Source organism: Amblyomma mixtum, chromosome 10 (assembly GCF_055824585.1).
Source record: "Amblyomma mixtum isolate Tamu chromosome 10, ASM5582458v1, whole genome shotgun sequence".
NCBI lineage: Eukaryota > Metazoa > Arthropoda > Arachnida > Ixodida > Ixodidae > Amblyomma > Amblyomma mixtum.
Genome location: NC_143021.1, coordinates 77649796 through 77674840, shown reverse-complemented (window position 1 = coordinate 77674840; position 25045 = coordinate 77649796). Strand labels below are relative to the sequence as shown.

The 25045-nt window shown below is 46.8% G+C and overlaps 1 pseudogene across 1 annotated transcript in view; it reads left to right on the top strand.

Annotated features, from left to right (window-relative positions):
- Window positions 1-24532, top strand: part of LOC149326207 (uncharacterized) — a 28386-nt pseudogene extending 3854 nt beyond the window's left edge. The window contains exons 2-12 of the transcript XR_016286528.1: window positions 1132-1454; window positions 2748-2891; window positions 8733-8791; window positions 11516-11553; window positions 11662-11816; window positions 15458-15630; window positions 17450-17665; window positions 17942-18019; window positions 22382-22501; window positions 23529-23826; window positions 24354-24532. The product of XR_016286528.1 is annotated as an uncharacterized LOC149326207 (transcript). The remainder of the gene's footprint in view (window positions 1-1131; window positions 1455-2747; window positions 2892-8732; window positions 8792-11515; window positions 11554-11661; window positions 11817-15457; window positions 15631-17449; window positions 17666-17941; window positions 18020-22381; window positions 22502-23528; window positions 23827-24353) is intronic.
- The last annotated feature ends 513 nt before the right edge of the window (window positions 24533-25045 follow it).

Genomic DNA, 25045 nt, shown 5'->3' with positions numbered 1-25045 from the left:
CCACAAACGAGGCAGTACAAGGGGATATGGGCTGGGCATCGTTCGAGGCACGGGAAGCTAAGAGTAAAATACTATATGAAGAACGCCTGAGGAAATTGGACGATAACAGATGGGCAGCTAAGGTATTTAAATACTTATACAGAAAGAGCGTAGACTCACAGTGGAGGAAAAGAACTAGGAAACTAATCAGTAAGTATGCCGCACACTAGGACGCAGAAAGAAAGCGCATTAAACGACAGGTTAAAAACGCGGAAGTTAAAAATTGGATGAATTCAATGGAAAAGAAACATAGTGTAGAACTATATCGATTCTGGAAAAGGCAGATCAGGAAAGAATTTTTCTATGATAACTCAAGAGGCAGTGCCCTACTTTTTGAAGCTAGATCAGGGTGTCTTAGAACGCGCAGCTACAAAAAGAAATTTAACGAAGAAGATGACACATGCGCAGTGTGTGGTAGATCTGTGGAAACAATTGAACACCTCATAATCAAATGTGATGGTATCCATCCGGATGTCGATGCAGGCACAGTCACTCTTTCTGAGGCCCTAGGGTTTAAAGATAACAATGGTCATGTAAATAAATCTGCAGTGGAAGTCAGCAAAAAGCGATTGGAGGATTGGTGGCTGAAAAGCAGAGATGTGGCATAAGGTTAGAATAGTAGGAAACCGTAGGCAAAGTTGATGGAGAATCTTAATGAGAATTGCCAACACAGTAAACAAAAAAAATAATAAAGAAAAGCTGAGCATGGTGGCAATTGCCACCACCCCGTTTCAAAGGGGGCGCTCCTATCCATCCATCCATCCATCCATGAAATGGTCGGTGCGGTGGAAAGTTGGTGGTATTAACCATAGAGTTTCAAAGGGGGCGCTCCTATCCATCCATCCATCCATCCATGAAATGGTCGGTGCGGTGGAAAGTTGGTGGTATTAACCGTAGTAGTAAGAAACTCTATGATACGAACGGAAAGCCACATATCCAAATCCAAATCTAAATCCCTAGGAACATGGCGCCGCGCGTACGACGTGTTGTCGTTTTCCCTCGTGTGTTGTTTCCAGCCATGGTGCCAGCTTTTGGTTGAACGACGCCTGTTTTTCGTAATTGTGGCGAATATCGCATCGTAATCCAATGAAGGTCAAGGTGTAACAGCTGAGAGAAATTTTCCGCGGCGGTGCTCCGCGGTCGTCGCGTTGTGTGTCCGCGCACCGCGACGTGCGAGTCGGCCTGCTACTGATCGCTTGACTGAGTGTCCGCCAGCCACGGCTGGCGTGGAAGAGTGGGTCAGCGATCAGCTGCACTCCATTCTGGGGTTGAGCGATCGCTATGTTGCCCAGTTTCTGGTTAACATGGCCCAGAAGAGCTCCTCTCGGCAGGACCTCGTTGAGAAGATACGTGAAACAGGCACCATTTCGGTGGACGACGATGTTGCGCGATTCATGGGACAACTGTGGGACAAGGTACGCACTGTTGGCTCTGCCCTTGATTGCCTTCGTGATAGGCCAGTGGGGCACGGTGTCCAGATTTATTTGGACTTGAGAGAAGTTCAATGGAGCGATCGCATGTGGCTTCACTTTACCGGTCGTTAATCGTCTTGTTGCTTTGCAGAGGAAACGAAGAAAGATGAGTCTGAAACGGGTTTCAGAAAATTTTGGCTGACTCTTGCTGCATTTTCAAAGCTTGGGGAGGGGCAGTTAATGTGCCACTCCATGTGTGCTTGTGCTCTTCTTGGAGCACAACTGTGTTCGCATACCTAAAGGAAAAAAAAAAAATGTCAATCGATTTGGGTAATTAGGCCAAATGCGGATGTGTACCCTAGTATGACGTCAATTGTCTGTTGGAGCTGCAGCTTAGTTGGTAGTACCAGGCTGCCAACTAATTGCCACAAGTTCTTCCGTTTAGGAACTGTGCAAGCATCATTCGAATCACGTTCTCCTCCTAACTCATTGGTGTTCGCATGTAATGGCTTGCTCTCCTGTGTAGAGTGCACCCACACAGTAGCCGCTGTCAATGGCCCTCGTGCAGCTTGGGCAGAGCTGTATATGTGGTGCTCTGCACTTTCTTCGCAATTTCATGGGGTCGGAGAACTGCATGAGCTTGCACTGAGTAATTTGGTGCTCAGCTTAACCAGAAACAATGTCTGCTTGGCCTTTTCAGGGGCGTTTCACTTTCTGCAGCTTCAGACCTTAATCATGAGAAATAATATGGTTGCTGCTATAAAAGGCGGTCAATTTTGCCATGTTGGATGCTCTTCAAAATCTTGGCATTGACCTCATGTGCTATTGCATCATGTAGGATATAAGGAAACAGCAAACATCCTCAGAGCAAGCCATTCTATTGTCGTTCTCCCATGTATGCATGCATTGTGGTGCATCAATTTTCTCTTTGTCACATCAGGGTGTTTGCTAAAGCATAGAACTTTTTACTAAGCACTGAAATGCCTCGGCTACCCTGAGAGGTTGCATCAGTGCTGAGTAAGGCTGCAAAACTATAGTGGAGGCCCTCCTGTGATGTATGTAGCCAAACGGGGAAGGTTTAAAGGTAATGATGAAAGGGTTGGTGGTAGTGATGATTTGCTGAGCATTGTTGAAAAAGGCGGTAACGTGAGAAAAATAATTTTCTTTTTTCGGAAACTGTTTCTAAACGTGCACTCAGCCAAGCCTTTTCATCTGAGCTGCTCGGGGGTTGTATTACGGGGAGGGTTATTGCTAACTTTCTGGCAGGTGGACGAGAAGTATGCTGCACGCTTGCAGGTACCACACAAAGAACTTCGGGAGAAGCCTGCACGGGCCCATGAGCGGGCCGTGCGTCAAGTGCTCGAGCAGAACGCCAAGTATGCACTGCTGCCTGACAGCGATGATGAGGCGCCCTCGACAGCATCGGCTGGTGCAGCCAAGGTTGGTCTTGTAGATGCTCACATTGCAGATGCACTCGTGGTTGCCAAAGTAGTGGTGTGTCGTATTATGCTTGAGCACACATATGCTGGTCAGAGCTTTCAAAGCTTTCCTTTGTAGCCGTATGGCTGCACTTGGGTGGACGTCAATGAGTTATTACTCCCTTATTACACATATGCTGTAGTAGGATACAACTTAAAAGTTGGCCATGGTCCACGGCATCGTGTGTTACTCCGTGGACCACTCACAATTAGTAAATGAAATCGCCTTTTGTGCTTCGCTGCATCATGCAAGCCAGAAACATTAAAATTTTTGATCTTATTATTTTGTCTTGTGATTAGTTCCTTATTTAAGTAACGATAAAAGCTTTGACAACGGAGTGCTTTTTTTTGTCGCATAGAAATTGCATGTAGTGGTCCTGATTGTGGGCGGAGCTTCACTGCAGAGTTAAGTTGTATCTGGCTACAGCTTTTTATCTGTTCATAACTTCTTTAGTCCGGTGCATTTAGGGGAATTCCCAATGGGGCATGGATTCCTAATGAGGGAATAATTATAAACGAAAATTATTCCCATGTTAGGAACCTTTCCTTCTGACCTGTTACTGTGAGCCAAGTGGTCAGTGTTCTCCACTGAAGGTCGTTTTCCCTTCATTTCCTGTCATTGCTCTCCTCTAATACCGCTGTGGTTAAGGCCCTGTGAATCCGTAAAAAGTCGTGGATTTAAGCATTTTTCACGGAATGCGTTTCCTTTTTTTCCTTTTTTTTATTTTATTGCATTAAAGGCCCCAATAAGGGGTGCTGCATAAGGGGTGGTAAGATTAAGAAAGCGTAGTTGCAATAACAGGAAATTTGTTACATTTTCAATGAACTTGATGAGCAGGTGATGATAGCAGTGTTGTTTGTAAGGCCGTTCCCGCCTGCAGCTGTGTGAGGGAAAAAAATTGGAAAGGTGGCAGGCAGTGCGAGAACGTGGATGGGCAACTTGTAGCTGATGGCCAGTGCGGTGTGATTGCAAACAGGGCGAAGATAATAAGGTGCGATATGTGTAGGGGTGTGAAAAAATTTGTGAAATTAAGAAGGCTGGCAATGCGACCACAAGCAATAGGGGTGATAATCCAGTGCTGTTTTTAAGGAGGTAACGCTGAGTTCATAAGAATACGATGTATGAATGAAACAAGTGGCGTGGTTTTGAACAGATTCGAGAGCATTAATAGGATAAGCTTGACGACGATTCCAAATGGGCAAAGCAAATTCTAGTTTAGACCTGACAAGTGATTTGTAGGCTAATAACTTTACATATTTGGGAGCATGATGTAGATGTTTTAAGAACCCTAACGTCCTGTTCACTGGTGGTATTATGTTAGTAACATGCAAACTCCAAGAAAGATCACTAGAGAATGTTGCGCCTAAATACTTGAATGACTGTGCTAGTTGTATAGGGACTTTACAAATTACATAAGGAAAGATAGGAGTACTACAGTGGCGGTGGATCATAGGAATAGCATGATAAAGAGCACAGTCGTCAGTGAACATATGTATGTCAATCAATCAATCATCAATCAGTTCAATCAATCAGTCAGTTTTAATCTCACAGTACAGCGAAGAAAAGGTGACAAGAAAAAGCCTAATGTTAGATGTTACGTGTGACGGTAAATAGTTAATGTATGTGAGAAAAGAAAGAGAGTTTTAGAATAGGGGGCCACAAGTCCTGCTGCTGGCCCCTATGATACGGACACGTGCACAGTAGGGGTTTTCTCTACACAGTGATGCTAGGCTTGGGTTCATTGACTGCAGCACCATTGCAGTCAAGAAGAGAAATGCTAAAAACTAGAAAATAAACAAGCGAAAAGGTTTTTTTTTCATATATCTGGTTACTTTTCTGCAGCATTAAATTCACATAAAATAACCGAAACAAACGCTATAAACAAGGAATGCTTTTAAAATTTTTTTAGATTTTTTACCACGTGCAGCGCCATCGAGAGTTACCATTGCACCAGAACGCAAAATGGTAACTCTCAGAAATGTAATTATTTTCGTTTCTGTTAACATACACACAAATAAAAATTACTGCATAAATAAGAAAACGGAGTGGTAACGGAATGCCAGTTCTTCGTGGCCCCTTTTTGGACCCATTTGAGCCGCCGCGGTGGCTCAGCGGTATGGTGCTCGGCTGCTGGCCCAAAAGACGCGGGTTCGATCCCGGCCGCGGCGGCTAGAATTTCTTTGGAGGAGAAATTCTAGAGGCCCGTGTACTGTGCGATGTCAGTGCACGTTAAAGAACCCCAGGTGGTCGAAATTTCCGGAGCCCTCCACTACGGCGTCTCTCATAGCCTTAGTCGCTTCGGGACGTTAAACCCCATAAACCAAACCAAACCATTTGAAAGCGGAGATCATTGGTTTGAACCTCCAGTGCTTTCTGACATCAAACGACGTGTACTCGCTATCGCTAAGCCTAGCAGCTCTGTAAACACGGAAGCGATCTGAAAATTTGGCTTGTTTTATGGCTAAAATTTTGTGGTGCGGGCATATTCAGACAGAGTGAAAACTTTGTGTGCCTTTCATTTGCCGTGAGCATGAGACTAGTGTCAACGATGAATCTGTGGTGAATCGAGAGGCCCCGCTTCGACGGGCAGCACCATGTTACCCAAACGTAAAGCGCGTTTGGGCGCACCGGGCGCGGCAAATAGTGTTCGCCGCTAACGTTAACCCATGACGCAAGGTGGGCTTTGCGTTCTGGGCCTGCGTACTGTGACGCCCCAAACTTCTTGGGGGTCCCCAAAGCTTGGGGCCCCCTATTTTAAAACTTATCAAAGTAGTGGGCCAAGCAAAGAATCCTGTGGGACGCCTGACGTTACTAATGGACAGTTTTAGCTTAGCTGGACATCCGTACGGCAAATACGGTAACGCGTTACCGTTGCTACTGTTGCCAGGCTTGCCTAGCTATAGTTGCTGTAGCTGCCGTGTTTGGCATACAGTGGGGCTAAAACTCTCAAATACCTGTTCCACATGCAAGTGAAAAGGCTAGCGAATCCGGCTGCGGCAGCGCAAAAACCTGTTATGAGTTGTCGCAGAGGTGAGCAGCGATGTTCCAACAAGTTGGAAATTTTCACTATGACATCCACTCAGTTGCTTAGTCACTTGCATGCAAGGCAGCGAATTAGAGTTTCTATTGTTAACAGAGACTAACTGGGAAGGATTATTCAAAAACTGTTCATTCCACTTCAAAATATCGAGGTGCAAGTTTAATCGCAAAAGTTTTTCCAGTAGGTGTTTATGGGTACTTTATCAAAGGCTTTAGCAAAATCTAAAAGTATGATGTCAGTCTGGAAATGAGAATCAAAGCTAACGTGCAGATCGTTGGGTCAAGTTGCGCAAGTTGGGTTAAGTGGCAAGTTGGGTCTCACAGGAGTAACTCCGGCAAAACCTGTGCTGTGCAGGATGGAAAAAATTGTTAGAATCAAGAAATGTCATGATATGGGTGTAGAGGACACGGTCCATGTTTTTGCAAGGAACACTAGTTAGAGAGATGGGGTGATAATTTATAGGTGAGTTCTTGTTACCTGATTTGTAGACTGGAACGACCTTCCCGTGTTTTTAGTCTTTGGGCAGATGGCCTGTGAGGAGTGGCTGAGTGGACAACAAGCACAACAGAGATGAACATGTATCTCTGCTGTTCTTCAATATTTTAGTGTTGATATTGTTGATGACGGCGGAGGATGAAAGTTTAAAGTGTGCTATTGGATTTACAGACATGAAAAGTGACGACAGTTTGATGAAACAAATGGCTTTTATCTTATTTGCACTAATATAACGCGAGAGAGCAGTTTGAGAGCTCGGGTGAATTCTAAAAAGAAATATAAAGATTTTTATGCAATCTTAAATATTTCATGCCAACCATAGCCACGGGCCTCCTCAAAAAACGCAGATAGCGCGTTAAAATACAGAAGCAGTGGATATGACAATGTATATAAGATGCAATGCTTCAGATGCGCGTGCCACAACTGAGCAAAGGCAATCCTCTGATACTTGAATGCATGCAGCCTCCCACGCGACAGCCACCGCCCAGTGCTGCCTCTCTTTGCTTTCCCAGCACTCAACTCTTTCGGTGGCTTCTCTTCCTCAATGACCCCCACCGCCTCCTTTCCACAGTTGCCTCACGGTAGTTGAAAAGCTGGCTTCTCCTAATGGCTCCTCCCAAGCCTGGTGGTGAAGGTCACTTTAGCTATCTTGAAAAGCTTGGGGGAAAAAAAAACGGGAAGAATTGACCCTATGTTCATACCCTTGTTCTGAATATAATGCGAGGGGTATTCTTGGTTTGTCTTTGTTGTGTTCACATACGAGGATGATTGAAGGGCTCTTGTCAAGGGTTGAACATTAAGCTTAGTTGGTAGGTCGGTTATCTTGCCTTCGTTCTAACTGCCAGTGTGGTCCTTGCCAGCGCTTATGTAAGTCTGTGGCGCCGGACCGCTACGGATCTTGCACCGGTTAATTCAAACGGACTTCCGAAGGGAGGCCCGCATCCAGGTATGATAGGTGCGTCCAGAGGTTGTCGAAATAGCCCTACTTAGTATTTGTTCCATGCCGTGTATTCACTCGTGCACCTCTGGTGGCAGGCATGACGAATGATGGACAGCGCCATGTTCAAGAACAGTCCAACCACTTAGTTTCGGTTTCGCTGTTCTGAGCTTTGCGCCAGCCCGTGGGGACGGCAGCTCAACCAGCCACCATCAGAAAACCAAGCCAACCTAGCTGAGCACATTTTAGATGCTGACTGGTGCGTCGCTGGTCCCCCCCCCCCCCCCCCCCCCCCCCACTTGCCTTTTTTGCTTGCCACTTCAGCACCATTTCCTTCGCTTCTGTGCATGTGGTTCGGTTCATCGTCTAATTTTGATGTTTCAGTGCTCCTGACAGTATGCACGCAATAATGCATTGATAGAAACATTAAGAAAGAGTCATTACTGTGTCATTCTTCTCTAAAGCAGGCACCCATTGCCTAGTCTTTTAATAAATAGATATACCGTGATGCAGGCAGTTGTTGACAGTCTTTTTCGGGGTCATTCAAATGTTTTTTTCGGTTCCTTGAAGTTCGAAGCAGTGAGCTTTTACTGTATTCGCATGGTTGTGTAAGGTTGTCACTGTGGGAACAATACAACATAGTTACTGGCGGCTACCGTTCGGCCACAGAGCCCCTTTAGCTTAGGTACTAGGCTCACCTGCAGTGTTTTCCTTGCCATAAACGCATTGAAGAACTTCAGGAATGGCCAGTTGTGAGCCTGAAAATTTCACTTCAATGATTTCACTGGCTGCTGTCATTGTGCCTGTTGGTGCTTCTGAAGGCCATTGCAGGAGCAGTGGTACACACCAGATGCTGGGCGTGTGGTGTCAGGTCTTGCGTCTTTCACTTTCAAGTTAAAGGTTGCTTCATAGATGCACCCTAATTTGGCCACCTGGACGGATTGGTTTTTCATGTGCAACACTATAAGGGCTCTGCCAAACGCAATTCAGAAGAATGCGTGACTTTTTTTCAACCAGTACATAATCGTCATGTGTTATTATTCTCAATATAGCCTCTCTTACCTGCAGGGCTTTTGTATGTATTATTAAACTCGTGTCCATTCAAGAATATCGGTTGTGTTTGGTATTGGCCAGTTCTTCCTAGCTGCATTAACCCATTGTGCATTACTGACTCGTCTCAGAAGAGTGTGCAGTGTTATTTTACACTTGCGTAACTGTGTCACATTAATTGATGGGATGCAGCGTGCTAAACCTGGCACCATCATATCATTGGAAGGGGGGCCTTTTGCAGTAAATGAATGAACTCATTATTCTTCTTTGTTTTTTGCAGAAGTCACCGAAAAAGAGGCACCTTCGTCGGAAAGCAGATGATGGCAGCGACGAGGAGAGGTATGCCCTGCCATTAGTGTGAGATTTTTAGTATTTTGGTGGGCATTGAACACAACCTTTTTAGTGCAGTCTCGAGGGGATTAAGTAGTACTACAGCCTAGCGCCAGTGCGAATTCGAATCCCAGTCGTGGATATTTATTGCATTTTTGTGTTTATTTCACTTGGCACAAACCCACAAACATCGCAAGATCCTGCTCGGGGCCACGGCTGCGTGCGCTTTTTGTGGTAACAGTGTGGCAAGTCGAGACAAGTTCCTAGCACATCCAAAATGAAAATGGCATTGCCACCCCATGCTCCACTTTGTGAGTTGTGTGCAGGGTTGTCTCACGTTTCTGTGGTGTATTGTTTCTGTTATAAAACAATTATACAAATAAAAGACTATACATAACAGGTGAGATCATATTGACATATAGCTGCTTTTTTTTTCTTTGACTGCTTTCTTTCTGAAAAAAGTCCAAGGTGCACAAGTGACTTTTAACCACATAGAAATACCACTTATGATATCAAGGAAAACAAATGGTAATTCATCCGTAGAATATACCTCGCATAATTTGTGACTGCACATAATCTGCGCACGCCCAACCTTTTACCTGGATTTTTTAAAACAAAACTTTTACTCGCCTATTTCGCACTCCCTGCTGGGCCAGACCACAGCGTGTGCGTGGATGCATGCAAGGCAGGCTTGGAAAAATAGGCGTGGCCGCGTGGCCACATGCGGTTGCGAAAGGTGTGAGTGGCGAGGGCATGAAGTGTGCACTGTTTATCCAGCTGGCAGTTGCTTTCCCAGGCGAACAGTTGCACGCACGCCCGAATCCAAAAGTGCCGAGCATTTTGCTCTGCAGTTTGCCACTAGTCAGACGGGCTGCACGTGAGGGTGTCGTTTTATCGGCCGTTGTCTCCTTTGCTTCCCACTGCTGGCTTCGCGATTGTATCCTTGTGCAGTTATTGCCTTGAGCTGCGCACAGGCTGTCATGCCACCACACGGGGAGCAGCAAAACGTAAGGCAGGGCGGGAGGGGTATGCGTCTCATATTTGAAGTCAACCTTTTTTTTTGCCCAGCGAGGGGTACGATAGGGGTCTACGTATAGGTGGCAATATGTATTGTGCGTTATGTGACCCTTGTAGAGTTTTTTAGGACATGTTCACCAAAATTTTTGCATAATTTGCGCACTCTCTTTTGAAACCTGAATTTAAAATAAAAAAAAAACGGAAATTACGCGACTAAATACGGTAATACCCAGGACCAACCAGACACCATTTTCTGAAATGAACGCCGAACGAAGTGTTCCTAATTCTAAAAAATAAAAAGAGGTTTCCAACCCTTAGGGATGATTTGTCAAGAAAATATTATCCCTGGCTTGCATGACAGAAGGTTTGGAGACGTAACTTTTTTGTTGTTGTCTGCTGCAAGCCACCTGTGAGTAGGGTGAAGGAGGAACCGAGCTGGGACTCGGGATCTCAAGGAACGGGACGAGTTTGCAGCCCGGCTGCGTGATCGGGGGAAAGACAAGACGCGCAACATCGTCGAGCGCTCTGACAAAAGGGCATGTGGCATTCTCTTTACTGCTCACCTTGTCTTAAATACTGTTGCAGTTGCCAAGTTTCAGTGCTTGACTCTGTTTTTTTTTTTTGAGGATTCTGCCAAGAAACCAATTATAGGAGATTCCCGAGTGGTCGGAATCCCCATGAAATGAATAAAAAAAAACATTAACAGTTGGCAGTAAGACATTGTGTTCAGCTGACTGGTCTTTAGATGATTGTGCACATCTTACAGAGATGTGAATTACACTTCACATGAGAAGAATATAGATAATGCAGGTAATTTACGCTCTGGTCGTATTCCATACATTGATTTCGCCCAATTTTTGCTATCTGTCATCCCTGTAACTTGGACAGGTTATTACCTTCAGCATGGAAGTGATGCTCCGCATGTGTTCACGTTTTTCCTGTGTTCACGTGTTCATGTGTTCACGTGTCGTCCTGTCTCCTTCTCTGTCTTTGTCCTAGTTTTATGCGCTAGTCTTTTAATTAACTATGTCAAACCAACTAGCCCAGCTTTCCGCTTTGATCGCTTTGATTGAGTGTTCACGTTTACTGTTTACTCAAATATCGCCAGCATCAGCCCCACTGTGCCCATTGCAGGACAAGGGCCTCTCGTGTGTGTCCCCTTCCTTTCGTCGTCGTTTCTTCTTGCACAGTGTGCAGCTACTCCAGCTCGCCCTGTCTGGCATCCTTGTGGAAGGGGGCCTCTCCCATATCCCTCCAATTAGCCCTGTGCTGTGCCAGCTGTGGCCACCTAATCCTCTTAATCTTCTCATCTCATGTACCCACCCAACTTTCTGCTACGCTTGCCTTCTCTTGGAATCCATTTCGATATCCTTGACCACCATCGGTTACCTTACCTTCGCATTACGTGCCCTGCCCAAGCCCATTTCTTCCTCTTGATTTCAACTTGGATGTCGTCAACAAACGCATGTTCTCTCACCCACTCTGCCTGCATCCGGTCTCTTAACATTACACCCATCATTTTCCTTTCCAAAGCTTGCTACGTTGTCCTTTAGCTGAACCCTGTTCATTAGCCTCCACATTTCTGCCCCATGGGTGAGTACCAGTAAGGGGCAGCTCTTGTATACTTATCTCTTGAGGGATATTGGTAAACTGTCATTCGGTCATCTCAGGCAACCTGCCAAATGTGATTCACCCCATTCTTATTCTTCTTTTCAGTCTCGTGATCCGGATCTGCGGTCACTACCTGCCTAATAGTAGGTATATTCCCTTACCACTTCCAGCGCCTCGCTACCAATTGTACACTGCTGCTTCTTTCCGAGACTGTTGAACCTAACTTTGGTTTTCTGCATGTTAATTTTTAGACCCACCATTCTGCTCTGCCTGCCCAAGTCATTTATCATGCTTTGCAGTTCATCCCTTGTCAGGCAGTGTCATCGGGGAATCGCAGATTACTAAGGTATTCTCTTTTAACTCGTATCCCCAATTGTTCCTAATCCAGGCCTTTGATTTCCTCCTTTGAACAGGTGATGATTAACATTGGTGAAATCGCGTCTCTCTGCCTGACAACCTTCCTTATTGGATTTTTATTGGTGACTTGATGACGGACTATTGGGGCTGTGCAGCCATTGTAGATATCTTCCAGTATTTTCACATAAGGCACGTACATCTACACTCTGACTCTGTAATGGCTGCCGAGATTCCGACTGAGTCAGACACTTTCTCATAACCTGTAAAGGCTGTAAATAGGGGTTGGTTATATTCTGCTCATTTCCCTATCACCTGACTGACAGTGTGAATATAGTCTGTTTTCCAGTATAGCCATTACAAAAGCTTTAAAGTGATAACTGTGAATATTATCAAGGACAGTTATCATTAGGGGTGTGCAAAGTTCGAAATTTCGAATACAAATCGAGTAGTTATATATTTGGTTCATATCCGTATTAGAGAAATTGATATCCGAGAATTTCCGAATATATTGTAATTCCCAAATATTTGAAAATTTTAGAATATTCGCCAGCGACCATGTAGACCTTTCCATCGGGCGAGGAGGATGCCGAAACGGCTCCTCTCTGGGCTGTTGTGAAAACCGGTTCCACTGCGCTGGTGCGAGGCACACACAACCGCCCAAGGAGCCCCTATGGGAAAGGTTTTGCGGTGCTAACTCAGTCTGATTGTGTTGAATTCAGTTGCAAAGACTATACTCTGTTTTGAAAAAATAAGGGCGACAGCATTTGCCTGTTTATCATTTTACGAAATTTTTTTTATACTGCACAGATATTCAATATTTGTTGCAATATTGGAAGCCATTTCTTTCTTCATATTCGTATTCAATTCGTATTTAAAAAATTTCATTGTTCACACGCCTCCACTTATGAACTTCTGAGACAGGACTGTTATGGAGTGACTGTGAGAAAGCACTGACTGACTTCTTTCTTGTAACACGCAAGAGTACTATTTTCTCTGTATTTAACACCATCCTCCGTTGATTGCAGGGTCCTTCATTTGCAAGAATACCTCCTAATAGGTATATCACTGGTGACCACGTCCACTAATTCATTAACATAGATAAGAAACAATACCAGTCCTAAGTACTGCTCCGTGGTACATCTGACAACAGGGAGCACATGCGATAAGCAGTGTTTAATTCCACAAACTGACTTCTTTTGCAGAGATATGCACTTACCCATGCTTTGGACTACCTTCCGTTATTGGAAGGTAGTCCAGAGCACTGTAGTTTAAGCGGTAGTTTATCATGAAGCACTGCATTGAAGGCCACAGAGGAGTGTCTGTCTGGCCAGAAACATGAAGTACCCTCGGGGACTCGTGCACAGTTGACAGCAGCTGAGTCCCAGTAGGCGTTCCTTTCCTGAAGCCATGCTGGTATGAAGGCAACGCTCTCTGCTGTGTTGAAAACTCTTGAATGCCGTGTGCTCCAAATGCTTACAAGTACTTGTAATTGTGTTGTGAGCACTAGACAACAAAGCTTTGAAGCAGCCGAGCAAACACCTTTTATTAAAATCACCTAAAATGAAATGTTGCAATAAAAATACTATTGCTTGATTTTGTGCATACAGAGGAAAATTCCATGGGTGAAGTCCTTTAGTGATGTTTTCGTGAAGACACTTTGCAGGAGAGATGTGCGACACAATTTGGCGCCAGATATGAAGAAGCATTCAGTCGCACCATGGAAGTGGAAATAATGATAGGCTCATGAAGATTCACCACATACCTAAACTGATGCTATGGCTTGAAGATGTGGCTTATAGCACTATTTTACTAAAATTTCAGCATAATGCTGTATTGACAGGGCCAGCTGTTGATAATTGTTGTGATTGTGGGTACACATCGAGAAGAGGGTATCGAGCATGCTCGGTTGTGCATGTTGATTGACTTACTTGGTAGGAGGAAGAAAAAAAGCCTACAAGTGCAGTGCAGACCTGGCATGATAACAAATGCTTGTTATCATCGATAAGTTATCATCGACAAGACTGCTTGAAGTGTTTGGGCAAGGTGGTTCATTCCTTCAGAGGTATAACACATTCGACATGTGCACGGTACAACTTCTGTGTTATTTCTTTGAAACGAGCTGCATTTGTACCATCTAGGGAGATCACAGAAGGCAGTCACATGTGTCTTTCAAATCAACTTAACTAAATTCTGATGATACCCCTATCAAAAAGCAAAACGTTTTGATGGGGTTAGCGAGGGAAGTAGGAGGCAAACGAACATGATAACAACAACACATCGTAGCAAAGGCAGAGTCAAGAATTAACCCGATGACATGAAAACAATACTAAAGCGGCCGGTCAACAGGTTACAAGGTGCCAAGCAAGGCAGAGTCATAGAAAACCGAAGCGAACCGAACATGCTGATAAACAACAAGCATGTTGTACAGCAAGGTCACACGTGTCCGTCTAAGAAGGTTTACTGCTGAATCTAAGGGCCTGAGGTTTACCTGAGGAATGCCTTAGGGCTACTCCATTCAATTCCTGGACCTGAAAATCCTTTTGTAATTCATTGTGTATTCCGTGCTATAAATACAATCCACGCAGAAAAAAAATCAAAGAGCCATCTTCCCTACAAAAGTGCACATTGAAAGCTGGTCTAATGTGGAATAGTAGCTGGAGTAGTACTCGCCAAAAGCTGCCCGCACTTCACAAACAGCAGCCTTAAAAATGAGGTTAAGCGCCTCGAGCAACCAGGTTATCCCACCAATGTCATCGGCAGTGTGTCTTCTGCAGAAGATAAAAGAATGGAACACGAAGACTTCGCAGCCCAAGACAGGGAGTGAATGTGATTCCTTAGCCTCATAAAATTTCTCACAGCATGAAGAAGATTGGCACCAGATGTGATGTCAGGGTGCTGTTTTCTGCGCTCAGTAGAGTGTGTAGTATTTGTACAGTTCTGTCCAAGAAATGAGGGACGTGCGAAGAAGCATGAAAAGTGCTACACTCACCCGATATGTCAGGCATATAAACTCTGCACCATGTGCATAGCATTGAATTTGAGTCTTCAGCGTTGGAGAGGTCACATTAGTAAGAGGCCGGGATCTGAGCTGAGGTGCTTCTTTTTGCTGCTTTTCTAGGCACTCTGAGCTCTATTGCATGGTTCGATGATAGATATGACTATAGCTAGTGCTTAACTAGGATCCTAACAGGGTATCCCCCTTGTCCCCACTTTACTTTAGAAGGACACTGCATTTGTTCATTGTCTCACTGTGCAGCCAGTCATCGTGCACGTAAGGAGCACCTTTTGAAAGAGGCTGAAAAGATTGACACTGGCCGATGAGTTTTGTTCCACTGGCTCCACTATGATGAATTCCATCAAAAACTCGTCCGTTGAAGTCTTTGCTTCGTGACATGGACAACATCACCACTCAAGAGTGGGAAGGCATTTTTTCTTGCGACAGTATGTTCTCCTTCAACTCTGTACACTGGGCAGCAAATTAGCCTGAATGTTTCGTTACAAACCACTGAGAGCGTGGTGCTCTCTGTCCATGACTTGGTGTTTAATAGGAAATGGCATCTTCTGGTAATGGGGATCATTTTGTCTTGCACGGTCTTTGTGTCTTACTCCCTTTTTGTTGCTGCTGCTTTTGCTTTCGTAGTGAGTGAGGCCCAGTCCTGCACTTGCTGAGGCAGCCTTTTGCACGCGCAGCCATTTGAGGAGGCTGCCAAACGGCTGAAACTGGAGGCGGAAGACAGGCACTGGATCCTGCCTTGCCTGCGGGTGGAGTCACGTCGCAAGTATTGGGAGAAGCGGAAAGACGACAAGCTGGTTGAGCTGGAAGCCGACATCCATGGCGAGCAGTTCCTCTTCCCTGACGTCAAGTGTGTGCTGTTTCATTCAGGGCCCTACAAACCTTGGCTCTTTGCATTGGTGAAGCCGGTCTTCCTGCCACTTTCTTAACGAGAATAACCGGTAGACGGTAACGAGTTTCAGCAAGGAAGTGGCTTAGAACAGTCTGCTGGAGGATAAGCGGGCAGAGTAGCGGCCAGTGTACAGGTGCTCACGAAAGCCCCGTTTTCCAGCTGCCTAGAGCGAGCAGTTGAGGTCCCCCCGCACCTTTAAGTTCTTGAGCACATGTTTAGACTGCCAAAAAATTGTGTGGTTTCCATGTTCTGAAAACTTTTGTGGGCACCTGTGCATGGCCTCATTTGTAGTGCATGTGTTCTTCAGTGGGAAAATCCTCCGAATAAGATTATTCCAAGTTACAGCTGGCAATGCACAATGTTCATACTACATAATGCATGGTTGAAGAGATTGTTGAAAAAGTATGTGGCAGCTTGTGCTGATTAGCTGAAAGAAAGCAAGTTGGCACCTTGTTATCTGCCAAAAAGACAAACTGTATACAGGGGTTCTCAGACTGGGTTCCTTGAAGTGCTTTTTGGGGTTTTCTGAGTACCTAAACCTATGCACCCATGCCTTACTTTCACTGACTTTATTGTCGGACTTGTCACACTGTAATTGTTCATTTCAGAATATTCTACTGTGCAGCCAATCATGATTAATCGAATTTGGAGATTTTGCATGCATGTCGGGCTGGAAGGAATGCAAGCCAAGACATGTGGGGTTCCCTGAGGCTGAAAAGATTAAGGACCCCTGCCTTATATTAAGTGGCGCAGTGGTGGGAATGTTGCACTGTCTGCACTGCTCTGGAGTCTGCTGCATGTTGCTACGAATGGGAGGTGGGCCAGTGTGCTGCCAGCTCCAACTGACTTAACGAAAAGGTGCTGAGCCGCCGCATTGGCTCAGTGGTTATGGCGCGCAGTGGCCGAATTTCGATAGAGGCAGAATTCTAGAGGCCTGTGTACTGTGCGATGTCAGTGCACGTTAAAGAACTCCAGGTGGTCGAAGTTTCCGGAGACCTCCACTACGGCGTCTCTCATAGCCTGAGTCGCTTTGGGACATTAAAGCCCCCTTAAAAAACAAACCGAAAAGGTGCTGAGGGTGGCCACTTCACTTTCCCACCTGCTGTTAGTGCATGCTGTGATAGGGCGTGCACATGCACGTGGACCTTGGCTGTTACTGTAGCCAGTACTATGCCACTCGTAATACTAGAGTGAAAGAACTGGGAAGATAAGAACGCGGCATTTGGCCTCACGAGGAAAGTATACAACAGCTGCATCCTACCAGTACTCATCTATAATAGGGCAGAAACGTGGAGGCTGACAAAAAGGGTTCGACCTAAATTCAGGACAGTGCAGCAAGTTATGTGAAGAAAAATGATAGGTGTAGCTTAGGAGGCCGAAGTGGACAGAGTGAGTGAGGGAACAAACGCGGGTTAATGACGTCATGGTTGAAATCAAGAGGAAGAAATGGGCTGGGGCAGGGCATGTAATGCGAAGGCAAGATAACCGCTGGTCATTAAGGCTAACGGGGTGGATTCAAAGAATAGGCAAGCGTGGCAGCTGGCAAAAGGCAGGGTTAATTGGAGGGACATGGGAGAGGCCTTTGCCCTGCAGTGAGCATAGTCAGGCATGGTGCTGCATGGTGCATGCTTTACAGGCATGGTGCTGCATGGAGCATGGTGCTGCTGCTGCTGCTGCTGCTGATGCTGCTGCTGATGGTGGTGGTGATGATGCTTACTTTGAACAGCCCTTTTACCCTCAGTTTGCAAAGAATGTAGGGTTAACTTTGGGGAATTGTGTGCATTGAAGATTCTTGCCCTCTGTTATACACTTTTTTGGAAGTGCATCATCACCAGTTGGCCTTGTGTTGTGTGCTGCAGGACGACATTGAAGAGTATGTCGAGGTTGATGAGCGGGAGCAGGTGCCGCAGGCAGAGCAGCGCAAGTGGGAAGAAGAGCGCATGGGCATTGCCGCTTGCGCTTCGGTGCCAAGGATGCCAAGGAGAAACGCAAGGTGAGCGCCACCTTTGGCCAGAGTGATGCAGTTGTGTAGCAGATAACTAACTTGACTCAAAGCTGAAGCTGTGTAGAGAAGGCTCTCCTGTACGTGAAAGGGAACGCTCACACAAGAGCGAATCCTGCTGTGAAAATCTCTCTTGGGCAGGGAGACTGCTGAGATCCCATGTAGTGCCTTTATCACTGTAGAAACAGGGATGGAGGCGTCTTTTTCCTTTCTTTCACCCCTGGGGTTTCTCACCTTCTTTGGGGCGTTTTTGTTTCTACTGTCCAGGAAGAGAAGTACGACCTCATTCTGGATGACGCAGTTGAATTTGTCCAAGCACTTCGTGTACCGGGAACAAAGCATAAGGTGAGTTCCCTCTAGGAAAAATGAAAATGCTGTGCAGCAGCTACTTGTGACAGTAGATGTCTGGCTGCGTCATCCACCCTGTGTGTGGAGGGAGCGATGCTGCCAGGAGCCGCATCCATTCTTGAACGGGGCTTGCATTGTGCTTTCAAAGGTATGCACCAATAACAAGCTTTACAGTAGAACCCCACTAGAGTAAAGTTGCTCGGACCAGCAAAAATCTTTATTACTATACAGTTGAATCCCGGTACAACGAACGCCGCTTCAACGAAATTTTCACCACAACGAAGTAATTTGCATTCCCCGTGAAACCCCCATAGGACTTAATGTATTAAAATTTCCTCAAAAACGAAGTACTTTGCGAGCTCGTGTTCGCTTCTACGAATTTTTTTTGCGAATTTTCGCGGGTGAGTGGCCCCTCTGTCTTGTCTTTCTTCAGAAGTTGAGTGCTGAAGAGCGACTTTCCCGTTCCCGCCATTAATTTTTTTGCATCGCAGACCGCTGGGGGGTGCGCGCACTCAATCGCACATCCTCCTCACGCACACCGCTCGTTTGCTTTTTTTTTTTTTCCTCCAGGTGCCCACGTGATTTTTGAAGTGACGTCATGCCCCGCTCATTGGCTCTTTGCTGGGCTTCTTCGATTGATGTAGCTCGCTGTCATGGTGCTCGCGGTTTCCTGTCAAGCAGGAAAGCGCGTCATGATCACGTGCGAGCGGTGTTGGCTGGTAAGCGTTCGTGGCCTCCAAGCGAAGAGGGGCTCCTCGAAAGCATGTGTAAAATGCGCCAGCGCACGCCATCTGCTAGCGTCTTCGGTCGCGTCCTCCGTGGCCGCGTCGTCTGCTAGGCACCGAGCGCGTTTCAGGCAGTCTGTGGACCGGTGGGCGGAGCTTCGTGCCCTGTCGGAGAAAAAAAAAAAGGAAAACGCGAGGCGGGCTGGAATTCACCGGAAGTCAGTGCAGGAAGAAGCCCACTCCGCATCACCATTTCTTCCTTCGTGTGTGCACCGTTTAGCGTGGTCTCGTCGCGTCTCTGCTCTGCTGAATTCCTAGGATGTCGCCGCCAGCGAAGAAGCGGAAGTTTCTTTCGCTAGAAGAAAAAGCGCGTATTATCGCCGAAGCAGAAAGCGGGAAGAAGAAGTCGATCATTGCCGCAGATTCTGGCATCGCACCGAGTTCGTTATCAACGATACTGAAGAGCAAAGAAAACATCGGCAAGGCACTTGCGTCGGGCACTTCAGCTCAACACAAGAAGGTGACGCAGCCAACTTACGAAGAGCTCGATAAGGCTGTCTACACCTGGTTTGTCGAAACGCAAGACAAGAACATCCCGCTTAGCGGCCGCATTGTTCAGCAGAAGGCCCTCAATTATGCCTGTTTGCTAGCCCTGGATGACTTTAAGGCCAGCACAGGTTGGCTCAATCGCTTCAAAGCGAGGCACAACGTCGTCGGGAAAGTTTTGTGCGGGGAAGCAAGTTCCGCGGACACTGGCGGCGCCTCAGAATGGGTGGTGGACAACGTGGCTGATATCATGAGTGGCTACGTGCCGTCCGATATTTATAACGCGGATGAGACGGGCCTCTTTTATGAGATGCTGCCAGCGAGGACACTAGATTTTAAAGGGCAGCGTTGCCAGGGTGGCAAGCACAGCAAGAAAAGAGTAACTGTGCTGCTGTGCACGAATATGGATGGGCCGGACAGGCGTCCCCCGTAAGTTATTGGGAAAAGTGCTAAACCGCGCTGCTTCAAGGGAAACAGAAGCCTTCCCGTCAAGTACGTTCCTAACGGGCGGTCGTGGATGACCCGTGCCATATTTGCGGACTGGCTTACGGCAGGTGGATGACCCGTGCCATATTTGCGGACTGGCTTACGGCACTTGACCGCGACATGAGCAGGCAGAACCGAAAGGTTTGTTTGCTCTTCGACAATTTTTCTGCCCACCGCATCGACGACGTCAAGCTGTCAAGCGTTGAGGTGAGATTCTTCCCGCCTAACTGCACTTCGATCATTCAGCCGCTGGATCAAGGCATTATCAGGAGCGTGAAGTGTGCTTATCGGGAGAGGCTGATTCAGCGTATTCTTTTGAATATCGAGACGGGCAGGGAGACGAAGGTGGACCTCTTCATGGCTCTTCAGATTATAGCTGCTGCGTGGAACGTGACGCGGTCCACCTTGATCAACAACTGCTTCAAGCACGCCGCGTTTGTTGACCAGGAGGCGACCAGCACAGCTGCAGCCGCAGAGGATGACGCTCCATCATCGTTGACTCCGGGGATCAGTACGGCCTGGAAATCCCTCCAGGATGCAGGAAACGTCCCTGGCGATATCGAGCTGGACGATTTCCTCAACGCTGATGCGGATGTGCTTGTTTACGAGGAGCTGAGTGATGAGGACATCATTAAAAGTGTTTGCGAGCCAGAAGAGCCGCCGTCCGAAGCTGAAGACGACTCCGCCCAGGATTCATCCGCCTTGGCAACCTCGTCGCAGGTGATGGATGCCTTCGATCTTATCAGGAAGTTTCTGGGCTCTCACGACGACGACGTTGCGATGGCTCTCATAACAGAGTGTGAGTGTCGCGTGACACCGCTGCTGGCAGCAAAACGCAAGCAGACAAAGCTTACGGACTTCTCGAAATAAATTTTTTTTTTCGCTTGACTCGTCTGTAATTTCTTGACAACGAAATTCCGCGACAGCGAAATTTTTCGTACGCCCCGCCGATTTCGTTGTGGCGGAATTCAACTGTATCAGGGTCCTTACTATATCAGTAGTTGGTGATGGCATGGCTCTGACTATGCACTCTCGCTGCTTACTGAGCACGAAGTGTTGGTTTATAAAAGAAACACTTAGGAATACCTTACATCCTGCTCTTATCATCCTTTTATGTGATAATTATTTATTATTAGTTATCATACATTACGATGTTTTCGATATCATTTAGGTTTTTTGGAAGAACTGCGTTTATATGAATACAATGTGGCTATCAAAATAAAGCAAGTTTGATTCCATGTGAAAAGCCAAAGCTTTTCATGATCCTGGCATCGTTTTCTGTGGCTTCAGCATCATTTAAAAGGCAGTAGCTAAGAAACGTGCGCGGCAAAGTCAAGCGCAGCAAAACCGCCTACACAGTTTCGCCGCACCTCCGCTTCTTGTCGCTGCTTCCCCGTGCTTTGCGCTGCCGTGCTACGAACACACGCCCTTTCTTTCCCTAATCCTCACTGTACTTGTACTGGCTTCCTTTCTCAGTGACCCGTACCGCCTTCTTTCTACGTTCATAGCCAGCTTTTCTTTTTCTGTGCGCGCCACGCGCTTTGCCTCACGGCCTCAAGGGCTTTAAAAAGTTACCTTCTCCTCGCGGCTCTGGAGCGTGGTGGTGGAGCCACCTCAAGGAGCGCATTCGGTATCTATTTGTCTCACGATGGCATCATTCCGTGGGGAGTACATCGCCACAGCCAGGCGCTTTTTACTATAGCCGTTTCTTTTTTCGAAGAAAATCTTTACTATAACCGAAAAAAAATGTGCAGTAGTCTTTGGAAGATGAAATGGGACCGCAGCTTCACTTTATTCTATCAGAGACTACTCTATCGGAGTTTTTACTATAGCCGAGTTTACTATAGCAGGGTTCTACTGTATTGCAGTTGCATTGTTCTTTGGTGATTGGGAATGTTGAGGGGGCTTCTGATGTGGTTTGTGCCTTGAACTCGGAAAGGCTACTTATAAAGTGTATGCAGCATGACTCAGGTCAAGTAAGAAATAGCTCCAGTGCTTGTGCATGTTTGTCAGTGAAAAAACTACCTCAGTAGTTTCTCATAGCAGAGCAAAAGTCATGAGGCCTGTGCAGGTAGAATCGTGCGCTGTGAAGTAGTATCATACCAACACTGATGGCTCGTTGCATGAACAAATTGGCTCTCTTTCTTGTACAGCTCCTCCAAGTTACTGCACAGTTAAACTGTGTTGCTACATTCAAATGTGGAGATGTCCACAATAATGTGTGACCCAAAGCCGGTAAAAACGTGTCTCAAGAATTAAGTATGGCGGCTTTCAGTGGCACTTTCACTTGCAAAAGGTGTTGGTTGGCATTTGTTGGCAAAGAACTGTTATAGTGCTTGCAGGCTTTTGTCTGAAATCTAGAAGAAACTTTGCAGCGCATGCAGTCTGGTGGCCGAAAGTTGCTGGGATCATCTCCTAATTGTCATTTTCGTATGCGCCTGTGTCAGGGGAAGCACAGCGGAGAAGCCATTTGTGGTGCTTCTGATGTCGTGTGTGTCGGTCGCCACTGAGTTGTGAGCTTACTTTCGGCACTTTTATTGCTAGCGATTGTATCAACAAGCTTCTGTCAGATGAGAGTCAAACGAGGGGTGCCATTCCACAGGACAGCGGGCCCGAGCTGAGCGAGCAGAAACGCAAGAAGCTGACCATCCAGGAAACACGTCGTAGCCTCCCCATTTACCCCTTCCATGAGGACCTACTCGAAGCTATTGCTGACCACCAGGCAAGTGTCTGATATATTGTTATGCAGCTGCAGCTTGTGGGGCCCACATGCTGTTAATGGGGCAGCATTTTGCGCAGGGTGTGTGAATGTTCAAAACAGTTTGCACCGTGCTTTCACTATTGCAGCTATTCAAACCTCCTAAGCTTTGAGAAATTGCGAATTTATTTTTCATCTAAACTTGCAGTGAAACAACGTGATAATTCCAAGTGGCAGTATCTTGTCACATGATTTAGCATGCTGTTCACCCATAGAATTGTTTGTCAGCTTGCAATAACGCACTCATGGCAAAAGCACAACCATCATTGCGTTGTGCCACAATGCAATAGCTAGCCATGAACTTGATTGGCAGGGATCCCCTCTCTCGATTTAGATCACGATGATAAGAGGCTGCTTCGTGGGCATTATGTTTGGTCGTTGTGGGAGAGACTGACAGCACGGGCCAGCTAGTTGGGCTGGGCTAGTTGGGTATGCATGTTACACTTGAAGAAATAAGGCGCTAAAAAACGCGAGACGAGACAGGGCACCTGTATCGTCATCCTGTCTCGTCTCGTGTGTTGTGTAGCACCTCATTTCTTGAACTGTTCATCTCCATAACAACAGTAGCATCAAGAAAGAAAATGAGGCTCCTATCACACCAATGTGCGAAAAATGCTTGAATGTGTGGTGGCATCGGGCTGCCGAAGCGCGCGCCTGCAGAGATGTGCTTCACCCAGGAAGCGTCTGGCGGAGGTGCTGGCATCAAAGCGCCTCCCACCTTTAGCAGTGTCAGTCTTGTGGCACGACCATTCTTACTGCGTGTCCACGGTGGGTTGGCTGCAGGCAATGCCAACCTGCGCTGTTTCTTTGTGTGAGGTGCCCTGGTTAAGGGTAGGTGAATATGTTCTCACAGTCCGAATGACTTTGTTTTACTGTATAAATTTCTCATTGTAAAATTGCACCACCAGTGCAATTGCACCAGGGCCAGGGGATGAGGCCTTTGTCCGCAAGCGAGGGGTGGCGGAAGAGTTGTTGTTGCCCACCAATGCAGGTGCTTGCCCTGGAGCAGCTGTATGCCCTTGGTGCCCTGAACCACCTGGGTGAACTGACCAAGCTGGGTCGCCGCATGGCTGAGTTCCCTGTGGACCCCATGATGGCCAAGATGCTGCTGGCCTCGGAGAAGTACATACCGCTGCTCGGAGGAGCTGCTCACCATTGCCGCCATGCTGTCGGTGAACAGTGGCGTCTTCTGCCGACCCAAGGACCAGGCTCTGCATGCCGACACAGCACGCAGGAACTTCTTCTCCCCCACAGGAGACCACCTGACACTCATGAGTGTGTACAACCAGGTATTGGCCAAAGTGTGCTTGGGTGCACTGCATTCGTTCTCTGTGCGTGTTTTATTTCCTGACATGCTGGCCACCCTTAGATTTAGTACACAGTTTGCACCTTTGCTCTTTTGTGCAACTCTTGTACAACGCTTGTGGCTGTTGTAAACAACGTGCTGTCGGGCTTTCATGCGGTCTGCTTTAAGATGTGTGGTTTGACAGCTGTGCACCCCATAGTGCTCCGTCGGTGCGTATTCCGCTTTTGAATTAAATCGGCCTCACTGTTCTTATAATCCTTACTGTTGCCAAAAGTATACCTCGCAAGCATCGTCGTGCTCAGAACGTGTCCTGTCTCCAGTTTTTAGAACACCCACAGGGCCTGATCGGCCCGCATCGCTCGCGTGTTCACTGCCGCATTGCTTCTACCTGCAGTAGGTGCGTTCGCCTCTCCCTCCCTCTTTTGCGGGGACATCAGAGCGCGCCTTTACCCTTTACGCGCTCGCTCTGCCGCGCCTATTTCTATTCATCTGTCCGGAACTGCCCTGCAGCTCTTCGGTCGGCTGAATACTCGCCCCGGCTCCTCACGCTGCAGCCGTGCGAGGCGGCGGTGGTCGGCCCGCTGGTTGTCGTATATCTTCCGGCTCCAGTGGCCGTAGTTTGGCGTCATCACTCCGAGGTCCGGTGTGTGCCTGCAGCGAGCTGAGTGAGCTTCGTGCAAGCGGGCCCCGATTTTCTAGAACCAGCGTTTTGCTAGAAATAATAATAATAATGATCCTTTCATTTGTGTCATATAAAGCTAGGACACTGGAGGCCGGCAGTAAAAGCTGTCATGTACGACAGCTTCACAGAGCCGCAGGCCCCCATTACACTAAACAGCGTCACGTCACAGCGGCATTTTTTTTTCTTACAAGAGGAGAAAAGTACAATACATGCTCACAATTGGCAATTCTCTTTCCTACAGTAAATGTGACCGACATGAATATGGTGGAATTGTGGCAGAGGAGACAATTACAAAGTTACAGTTTTTCTGATGCAATCGAAAACCAAGAAGAGATACACAGTGACGGAGCAGTCGACCAAAGGAACAATCACAAATGCAGTTTCAATTATTCAGCAGAAATAATAACAATACATATAGAGTGATGGGGAGGTAAGAAAGAAAAAAAATGAATAAAACACATATTGCCATTTGAAACAAGTGAAGAGAGGACGGAAACTAACAAGGCACACTATTGGGAAA